General features: G+C 40.5%; 1 pseudogene; it reads right to left on the reverse strand.

The window, feature by feature from the left end:
- Positions 1-3,154: 3,154 nt before the first annotated feature.
- On the reverse strand, positions 3,155-3,276 carry LOC117162466 (5S ribosomal RNA; annotated as a pseudogene).
- Between the last annotated feature and the right edge of the window lie 7,727 nt (positions 3,277-11,003).

Raw genomic sequence — 11,003 nt, forward strand, 5'->3', positions numbered from 1 at the left:
GGATCGGTACCAACAGGACGCCAACAAGTCGAGGCATCAACGTGGTCGTAACACCTCCCGGGCGATCCGGGTACCAACCGCCAACATCAGAGGGCCACTACGACGACAACGAGTCTGTCTATCCCACTAGCGGTCGAGTATACGGGCGCATGATACAAATACCGCACCTAGAGAGACTCCCTCTACGTCTAAGGCAGAGACTACCGGGCATAGCATTACTGACGAATCCACCGGTAGTCCTGGGACGAAACGCTCATTCCCTTTTCACATGGCAGTGCCATAACACTACCAAAATGAATCCAAGCCTGCATTCATGAGAATGAAGAGATCGTTGATCTCGTTGAACCTGCGGCTGCTCGAAATATATCAAGTAAGTCTAGATATTTTTCAAAATTCGATTAGTCGAAGTTGGAATTAAATTTTTTACAAAATAATTTTTTAACAACGCAACCTACAGTCGCTATAAATTCCAAAATAGTAGCTATAAAATGGAAAGATCGTGAATTCAAGGCTACGTCTGATGGCTGCCTTATTATCACAGTAGATAATGAGAAAGATAATGAACTAGAACCCAAGAGGAAGAAGAAATCTGCACTTTTGTTGCACAGTGATTCAGAAGACGATTATGGTAAGAATTGAGGTTAGATTTGGGATTAGGAATTGTAGAAAAATGTAAAGTAATTCAATGAAACAAGTGAACGAAGCCAATGAATTTTTATGTTACATGATCAGAAGATGATGTTCAGTCTGTAGCCATGTCGCAAGCAATGGATAAAAAAAGTAAATATGGCGATAGTTATGATAACATTAGCGTAAGGAGTGGATCCACATAGCAGTATCAAGGTATAATAGTAATATATAATCTATAGTAAATTTTGGTCTGTTGTTTAATAACAATTTTGGTATGCATAGCAGGAGGGTCTGGAATACATCGACCATTGAAAAGATCAAGAACAGAATGTATACCAGGAGCAGAATATAAAGCATCAAAGGCTGAAGGTGATGTGAAAAGGAAAGGAAAACCAGATCCATATGCTTATGTACCTCTGTCAAGAGCAGCATTAAACAAAAGATAATTAATGATACCATGAATTTTCATTTAAATTGAAGATACGCATTGAATTGATTCATCTTTACCTTCAGAAAAAAGAAGAAAAATGCGAGTATATTTCAGAACATTATTAAAGGAGCGAAGAGAGATGCGAAAATTGGAATGAAGCAAAGGAAAAACTAAAGTATAATATACCATAAAAAATTTTAAAAAACTATGATTTGTGGTATGAGTCTTTAATTATGATTAGGTTTCACTGGCTATAAATTTGTACATACATAAAATACATGATACAAAGATATACAGGAAATGACATTCAATTAAAAATCTGTGGCGATTTATAACATATGTGGATTAATATTAACAGATAAACACTTGAGAAATTGACATATTGTTTGAAAACAAAGTGACTCCGTTATAGAGCAAAAGAATTCCTATATTATTATTTATTTGCCTTGTGCAATCTGTTGACTACAAATTAGCGCTAACAAGGAGATCCTTTTACACAGATGGTTTAATTTATTGCATATTTCCATAGAACAAATATTGAAATCCTTACAACTGATACAAAATAACTTACAAATAATTATATTTGTCAGAGAAGCGTCAGGAATAGAGTTGTGGGCATTTGCTAGACTTCCATTGGAATGGCCATTGCTGTGTCATAACGACGGTACGGCCTGATACTACGAGTATGAACACTACCGATTCGACAATCAACAGCGGCGATTAGGCAATCGCGGCACTAGTCTTAGGTTCGATAACGAATCCACGGCCAACGGGAGGGCAGCTATACTTGCTCTAACTCAAACGTGTACTGACCGTAAGGCGCTGTTCCCTTCCTCGATGAGGTCTCAATCAGGAATGCCTCTTCGTCCAAACGACGCCACCGAGACAAACTCTGGTGGAGTGTCTAAGTACCTAAGCTCCTCGGATCGACGTCGCTGTCGATTGGTCAATTTGAGACAGAAACTGCCTGTCCGTTTGCAAACCATCTTAATTGCCGAAAAACCCTAGTTTTATAGCGGGTCCTTGGGCTACCGGGACTTGTGCTGTGTACGTGCCTCAACCTCAGGTATATATTGTCCTAAGGAACCGTTAGCATGTTTTACTGTCCGATACCTCTATGGGTAGTTCCTTTAATGAGGGTCATAACACCGCTCCGCACCTTTGTTAGACGGAGCGCCCGTCCCGTTGACCGCGGCTACGTTCGGCGACTGATGGTCGCCTTGAGCCCAAGTTTATTATCACAAATCGCAAACAAGTACAATTGGGAAGAATGACGGCAAATTGTTTAATTACAACTGTAAACTTTAATTACGATTTTACGGATTTTCCCGGAGTTTCAGGGGAAGGTCCGGTGTCCTTCCATCTACGACATATTAATATAGGGACTGGTCTACTTGTTGAAAGAAATTAATTATATGACCCTTAATTATATCCGAGAATTAATTAGATCCTATAATTAAGCACTTCTATTAAGCCAAAAGTATTTAAATATTTATGTAAACAGAAACTCACGTTTCTTTTGCATTAGCTCTTCTTAGGCAACATTCTTTCCAGCTCTCCAGATTCGTTCATTTCTTTTAAAATATCCAATCCTCCAATGAGTTCTCCATTCACATATAATTAAGGATACATTGGCCAATCACTAAATTTTTTAAGTCCTTCTCTAACATCATTATCTTGTAAAATATCAAACGTCTGGTAATCTGTCTTACAAGAGTCTAAAATAGAGACTATTGTTCTTTTTTATTATATTTATATTTTTATTATTATATTTATGAGAGGAAATTCGCACGGACGCCAGGCCGCTTCTGGGGAAAGCGGCGTGGTAGTGTCGGACTCCAACCGACTAAAACCTCCACCATGACCGTCCCGGCTGCGATCGAGAGAGCCCCGGGAACCGGTGTGAGTGTCGCAACCGGGCCTCCCCGCGCGCCTAATACCACCGCTGATGGAGCGATGTGTGGCCATAGTAACACCGCGCTTCGTCGCCGGAGCCGCCGTTCCCCTACCGAATTGCTTGGCGGCCCCGAGGCGCTGAGCCGCCAGCGCCCAAGCCCGAACACCACCGGGGAGCGCGGCGCGCCCAGCGCGATTCGCCAACGCCACACGGAGTTCCCAGACGATCACCCATCCAAGTACTATTATCCGTGCCCGGCGCTGCGTAACTTTCGTGATCTGACGGGAACGATTGCACTCAGCGCGGCCAGGGCGTTGGCATTTCTATTTTTTACTTAACGTGTTTGTAAGTAGTTGTAGCATGACTGTAATTTGTTGTGTTTGTTGTCTGAGTACTGCATTTTGCTCACATATTTTTGTTGACATTTCAGTGTTTTGATGGATTGCTTGAGCAGTTCCTTGATTTCTGCAGCGTCGTTATTGTGGTTGTTTTGATTTTGGTTGTTTAAGGGTGGTGTTTAGTTAGTTACTTGTGCATAACTTCGGCTACCAACGGTGTTGATGGGGTAGAACTGATGCCGATGGAATTTGACGAAATCGTGATTGTGTTTAAATGTTACATTCATACATTAATTGTCGTAGAATATCGAGACTCCGTGATAAGTAACACACATTTTGAGTCGATTCGTTAATTTTCCCACGATCAATCTATTGTCACGACCGGCATACTTCAAATCCGACGGACTGACGTTTGAGATAAAGATGTGGCGGCACTCGGCGACAATGTATATCGCTGAAGTGCCTAATGAACCATCAACATCCTAACGGTCCTTCCATCGAAGGTTCTAGAAGAAAGAGCACGTGGCAACGATCGCGGACGCCTAGCAAATGCATGGACGGTGGGGATGTTGAGGGATGACATAAGAAAGTAATCGGATCCGATCGAAAGTAAAATCATAAGAGTCAGTCTTAGAAAGTCACGCCTAGAGTTCGGAAGTAGATTGTAAAGTGTATTGATGTTAGAAAAAAAATTAAGTTTTCTTTTTTTATTTTTTACCTCAAATTCCTTTTTTTATTTTGTTATTTTACGTGACATTTTGGCGATCCTGCCAGGATAGTGAAAAGTGTTTGTTCGGAAACCAAAACATATTCATCATCTACGGAAGATCGAATTATTTGGGACTTCGGTCATCCGCAACAACAAAGTAACTATCACGAACCAAGTGAAGCAACAATAAAAGGTAAACTGAATTCCTTTGTACGTTACCGTGAAAGAAAATTTAGCTTCAGTAGCCAAGACTCGTCTTCGTCTGAAAATTATAAATCAGCGCAATAATGTCTAAGGCAAACGAATTTCAAACTTCAACCTCAACTGACCCAATGTTGCGAGCAATATGGGACAGTATTCAAAAACAGAACGACAACATTGCCCTTTTACGAGAGGAAATGTTACGTTTGTCTATGCAAAATGACGAAGAGAACAGACACAGGGCAGCAGAAATCGAGAATCTCGGGAAAACCGTCGCATCGCTACGGACTGGGTTCGGATCCCCTGCGACCGATGAATTTGCTTCCATTATCACCGAAGACAATGAAAGTGCGTCGACAGCAATCAATCGCACCGTGAATATGGCAAAAGCACGCAAACTGTCAGGGATAGCAGCTCCAGACACCCCACCTGTCCACCTCGACATCGAACAACCCGAGGTGGAAGAAAGAGGCTATTTTCCGCCCGCTCCTCCCACTCTACGAGCTAAGGATGCAATACGCTACATCCCAACGCTCAACGGAGATGATGATGTAGGAGTTGAAGATTTCATCAAAGAAGTGAGAAGTATGAAGGATCGCTGTATGGAGCAAGATCTATTGCTAAAAGCAATAAAAGTGGAAAAAATCGTGGGGAAAGCAGCCCAAAATATTCGCAATATTCCTATTGAGTGTTACAGTGATCTGTACGACGCACTGAGAAATAACTTAGCAGCACAAGTGACTTCGGATGAGTACCAAGAACAATTACGAGAGTTGAGACAGGGACGCGAGGAATCAGTGCAAAGTTTTAATATTCGGTTTAGAAGAATACTCAACCGTTTGCTGTACGCAGTAACCAATGAGTACCCACAACCACTAACACGTAAAATTATGACTAAAGAAATCACGAAGAAGACTGTTCGTGTGTAATTAAAGGGACTCAGACGCGACACAGGGCGAATACTATTAAGCAGTGAACCCTTGAATCTTCCGGAAGCTGAAAAAAAGGCAGCCGATGTAGAACGCTACTTGCGAGAAGAACGACAACCTAATTGGTCATGTAATCGCTTACCTTCGGTTAGTAATCGCCCCGACAACCAGCATATGCAGGTGAAGTGCTTCAAGTGCGGAAAGCTGGGACACATTGCCAACAAGTGTCAAAATTTTCTACCACCGAGCCAGCGCGATCGACCACCCGCAAGGATTCAGGCAGTCCAGGAATGGGACGAAATACAAGAAACAACATCGAACCAGGAGATGGACGAACCGTACGAGACATACGAGTCAACATCGCCACGGGAAGACTACTCGCAATACCTTTGTCAACCCGAACCGAAGAGCGAGTATTTCTGGTCGACACAGGAGCAGGGATAAACCTGGTGAAACGTAACAAAACTGTCAACGCGATACAAATAGGGCCTAAACAAAAATTTTCTATGGGACGAGACAAATACGAAACTAACGAATACGTAACGAAACGAATTTTTGGACAAAATCAAATTTTTCACATAGTACCGACCAATTTCCCTATTATCGAAGACGGAATCATTGGGCTACCATGTTTAGAGAAATATAACTATTCAATATCCAATGACAAAATCCGATTAAACGACAAAACCATTTTATTTCAGAAACCAATAAATTTGACTCCTGGAGAAAACAGAGTTCAAACAATCTATTTGGAAAGCAAACCAACTAAAGTATGTTTTATCAACACTGGTGAGCAAAACATTGAAATTTCTAGCAATATTCAAAATTCTCATGACTTTTCCAACGTATCGAAACTAAAAAGCCTAGTGAGAACAGATCACATTGAAAAACCAATCCGTGAATTCATCGAAAAGATTATTCTCCATTATATTGACATCTTTAATTTAGAAACCGATCTTTTACCCTGTACTAATTTAACTCAGCACACAATTTCGTTAACCAAAGACAAAATTATTAACACACGATCGTATAGACCACCGGAATGTCACCGTGACGAGATTTCGCGACAAATAGGAGACATGTTGAAGAGAAATATTATAGAAGAATTCGAATGCCCTTATAACTCTCCGGTATGGGTAATTCCGAAAAAATTAGACGCCTCAGGAAAACAGAAATGGAGGACAGTTATCGATTTCAGGAAACTAAATGAACTCACAGAACAAGACGCTTACCCTTTTCCTGATATAGACGACATTTTAACACAACTAGGAAACGCAAAATTCTTTTCGGCACTTGATTTATCCTCAGGATTCCATCAAATTCCAATGAACGAGAAATCTAAAAAATATACCGCTTTTTCGACACCGCAAGGGCATTTTCATTTCAATCGAATGCCATTCGGACTTAAAAACGCACCCGCTACCTTTCAAAGATTAATGGACCGAGCCTTAGCTGGACTTGTAGGAAAATACTGCTTTGTTTATTTGGATGACACAGTGATATTCGGAAAAACGATTCAAGAACATAACGAAAACCTCACGATAGTATTTCAGAGACTCAGAGAATTAGGACTTAAATTGCAACCGGACAAATGTGAATTCGTAAAACCGGAATTAGAATACTTAGGCCATGTAGTTTCATCCGAAGGAGTCAAACCAAACCCCAAGAAATTAGACGCTGTAAAAAACTTTCGATTACCCCGCAATGCCACGGACGTGAAATCATTCTTAGGTTTAGCAGGTTATTACCGCAAATTTATTCGAAACTTTTCCAAAATCGCGAAAAGCCTTACAGACTTAACAAAAAAGGACACACCATTCCATTGGACTGACAAACACCAGATTAGCTTTGATACTTTAAAAGACAAACTCTGTAATTTCCCAATATTAGCTTATCCAGACTTTAACAAAACCTTTACCTTAACTACCGACGCAAGTAACGAAGGACTAGGAGCAATACTGTCGCAAGACGGTCATCCTTGTTGTTACATTTCAAGAACTCTGAATCCACCAGAACGAAACTATACCACGACAGAAAAGGAACTCTTAGCCATCGTATGGCCCGTGAAAAGATTAAGACAATATTTGTTAGGACGACGCTTCATTATTCGAATCGACCACCAAGCTCTTAAATGGCTACACAATTCCAAAGATCCTTCTAGCAGACTGATTCGTTGGAGACTTAGACTCGAAGAATATGACTATGAAATCGAATATACAAAGGGTAAAGATAACACAGCTGCAGACGCTTTATCTAGAGTTCACGCAATAACTCGCGACGAAGTAGTTAACCTCGACCTAGTAATTGATCACACTAATTCATTCAACGCATGGAAGGACAACAACGAGAATCCGAAACTCTTAGAAATTAAACCAAATGACCAAACATTCTACCAATTAACTCGAAACGACTTAGGAGAATACGACGAGACACTTTGGATCAGAAGACTTTACAAAATTCTTAAAGATACAACAAAAATCGGCATAGGAAATAACGATTTCACTGAATTAGAGAGAACACGGATTAAACTCATGCTAATATATTTTAACGACACGTACAAGAAAATTACTTATGAACCTAATCCCATCTTAAAACTAGACGAAAACGAAATAATACAAGCAATAAAGGAAAACCATAACGACACCGTAGGACATTTAGGGATACAGAAAACGTATCAACGGATCAAGGATAAATTCAAAATTTCCGCACTTTTAGAAAGAGTAGAAAACTTTGTGAAAACATGCGACACATGTCAAAAGGAGAAACTAACACGTATCAGACCCAAAGAATCCCCACAAATCTCAGACACGCCACTTAACCCTAACGACAAAATCGCTATGGACATCATAGGACCGATGACGAAAACCAAACGCGGAAACCAATACATACTTTCAATACACGATGAACTTACGAAATATCTGATACTAGTTCCCCTTAAAACGCAACGAACTGAATCCATAATTAACGCGCTCATTGAACACTGTATTTACATATTTTCGGCACCAAAAACGATCCTAACAGATCAGGGACAAAATTTTGTTAGTGATTTAATGACGAAATTTGAAGAAGCTTTTAAAATCAAACACATCAAAACAACTTCATTTCACCCACAAAGTAACGGATCCCTCGAAAGAACGCATGTCTCAGTTAAAGATTTAATTCGTACTGCATTACACGACAATGACAAAGAATGGGATGAAGTACTTAATTTCATTTGTTCAGGGTACAACACCGCGAAACATGAAGGAACAGGATTCTCTCCCTTTGAATTGACCTTTGGGCGAAAAGCTAACTTACCTTCCGCAATATCCAAATTTCCCACACTTACCTATGATGATATGTACTCACTTTGGCAAAAACAGTTGAATAAATATTGGGAAACAGCTCACAAAACACTTATTCAGAATAAGCAACGATACAAGCGAGACCAAGAAAGAAAGATTGTTAAAACTCAGACTGTGTTTAGGAAAGGAGACTTTGTTTTAATTCACAACGACCATAAAAAAGATAAGTTGGACATTGAATGGTTAGGACCCTACAGGATTAACGATGTGAAAACTCCTTATTACATTATTTCTATCGACAATGCTAAGAAAAAGATACATGGTAACCGATAGAAAGCGTACTTTTTTCAGGATAATGCTGAACCTAGCACTAGTAACAATACCCTTAATTAGTTGCCTTAAATTCACGGAATAGGAATTACGCTTTGTAAACAAACCCAACCAATTCACGATCGAAAACTACAACATGATTACGCCTCTGAAATTAGTAGCTTCTCGAACACTAACAAATATTGTAAAATTGCTATATTTAAGATTAACGAAATAACTTTCGTACCATCACATGCAGAAAATCAATTCATTGCGATCCCTGAAAAAAAAGCGTAAACATATACTTTGATCTACATTTAAATAATTCCATTATACTACGATCTTAGAGGACCAAGATCAATCTAACCAGGGCGGTATGTCACGACCGGCATACTTCAAATCCGACGGACTGACGATTGAGATAAAGATGTGGCGGCACTCGGTGACAATGTATATCGCTGAAGTGCCTAATGAACCATCAACATCCCAACGGTCCTTCCATCGAAGGTTCTAGAAGAAAGAGCACGTGGCAACGATCGCGGACGCCTAGCAAATGCATGGACGGTGGGGATGTTGAGGGATGACATAAGAAAGTAATCGGATCCGATCGAAAGTAAAATCATAAGAGTCAGTCTTAGAAAGTCACGCCTAGAGTTCGGAAGTAGATTGTAAAGTGTATTGATGCTAGAAAAAAAAATAAAGTTTTCTTTTTTTATTTTTTACCTCAAATTCCTTTTTTTATTTTGTTATTTTACATGACACTATCAAGTTACGAGACGAAAAATTTTTAATTTATAATAAAAATGTATGAGATTACCTTCGTTTATCTTCCGAGCGTGTACGCTTTTTCAAAGATCTGCAGCGCAAAGAACAATTCTCTCTCCAATGGTTTCTTTGGTACATATTATAGCATCGCCGAAACACTGTTTACGAAAGACCGACGAAACACATACAGTGTCGCGATAAAGCCTAGGTGCCGACAGGCCGAAAGTTTCGGGAAACTTCAGTAGGCCTAATGGCCCATCGATATCCCTTTGGTCCTTCCGTCAAATAATCGGAAGAAGGCGTATATAACCAAAATAGCAGACGATTACGAACACGTGCGTATTGGGGATATTGAAAGATGACAAAGGGAAGAAAATTATTACTGAACGTCTAGGTTACATTATCGAGAACACAAAAAGGAAAAAAATATGTCCTGACCATACAGGATCTATTGACCAAGTGCTCTCTTGAAATTCCTACTGTAGCGGTTCATGGCCATAAAGAAAGTTCTAGGGTTCAAGCGCATGTGCTGGCCTGTAAAATGCGACGTCCGAGGTCAGGACGTCGTCAAAGAATAGACCTTCTGACTTACAATAAAGCGTAAGTGCTTTCGATAAAGAAAACTGATTCCCTGCCCCAGAAGAAAATATTCTGTTTCAGGCACCTCGGCAACCTATATGAATGGAAACGAGGAAAGGCTAGAGAGACGCAGACCGATACAACTGATCGGTGAAGTCGAGTAAACGGTAAGTATGCGAAGAACAATACCAGTACGGCCCAGGTAACGCGTGCTGGTAAAACTGTCAGGTCCTCCTCATATAATTAATAAACTCATTGTTAAATCAATCCGCGGAGTATTTCTTTGACACTCTTTTACTCTTTTCGTCGATGAGATCGCGAGAGAGAATGAATTTCCCGCCCCGATGATACCACAGAGGAAAACTATATGGGGTGTGTCTGAGGACACGAGATCATCGGATTCGTCGAGGATACCCTTCGTTCAGAAGGTGAGAGAATTGGGCTTTGCTGCTAATTGGTCAATCTCCATATCGGTGGTTAGAAAAAGATGCTAGCCGCCCTCGATGGAAGGTTGCTAGTGGGAGACGCCGTTCGTTGAAAAATAGGTCTCTCCTATCTTCCCGTAGCTGGGACAAAGACTGTTTGTTTGAAGGACTTTAGTCAACTAAATTCTAAGATTTATGACGGGCCCTCAGGCTAGCTGAACATGTACTCCGGAGACGCATCGACATCTGGCAATCATCTTGCTCGAAGAATAGGGTCTGTGTTACGTCTCGTAACCCTCTACCTAGCCCAGGCCACACACCGCGGGCAATGTGGCAACCAGATGTCTTCGGATACTCACTGCGTACCCTCACTAGTCTCAAGTATCTTCCATAAATCTCAGGAGAGATTTCCTAGTAGAGGTCCTTAAAACCAAACAAACGTCTATTTCCGAAGAATTTCTAAAGACTATTGTCTACCACGGCTTGACAAGGGAAAGTTAGTTTTTC

This window comes from Bombus vancouverensis, chromosome 13 (genome assembly GCF_051014615.1).
Source record: "Bombus vancouverensis nearcticus chromosome 13, iyBomVanc1_principal, whole genome shotgun sequence".
NCBI classification, from domain to species: Eukaryota; Metazoa; Arthropoda; class Insecta; order Hymenoptera; family Apidae; genus Bombus; species Bombus vancouverensis.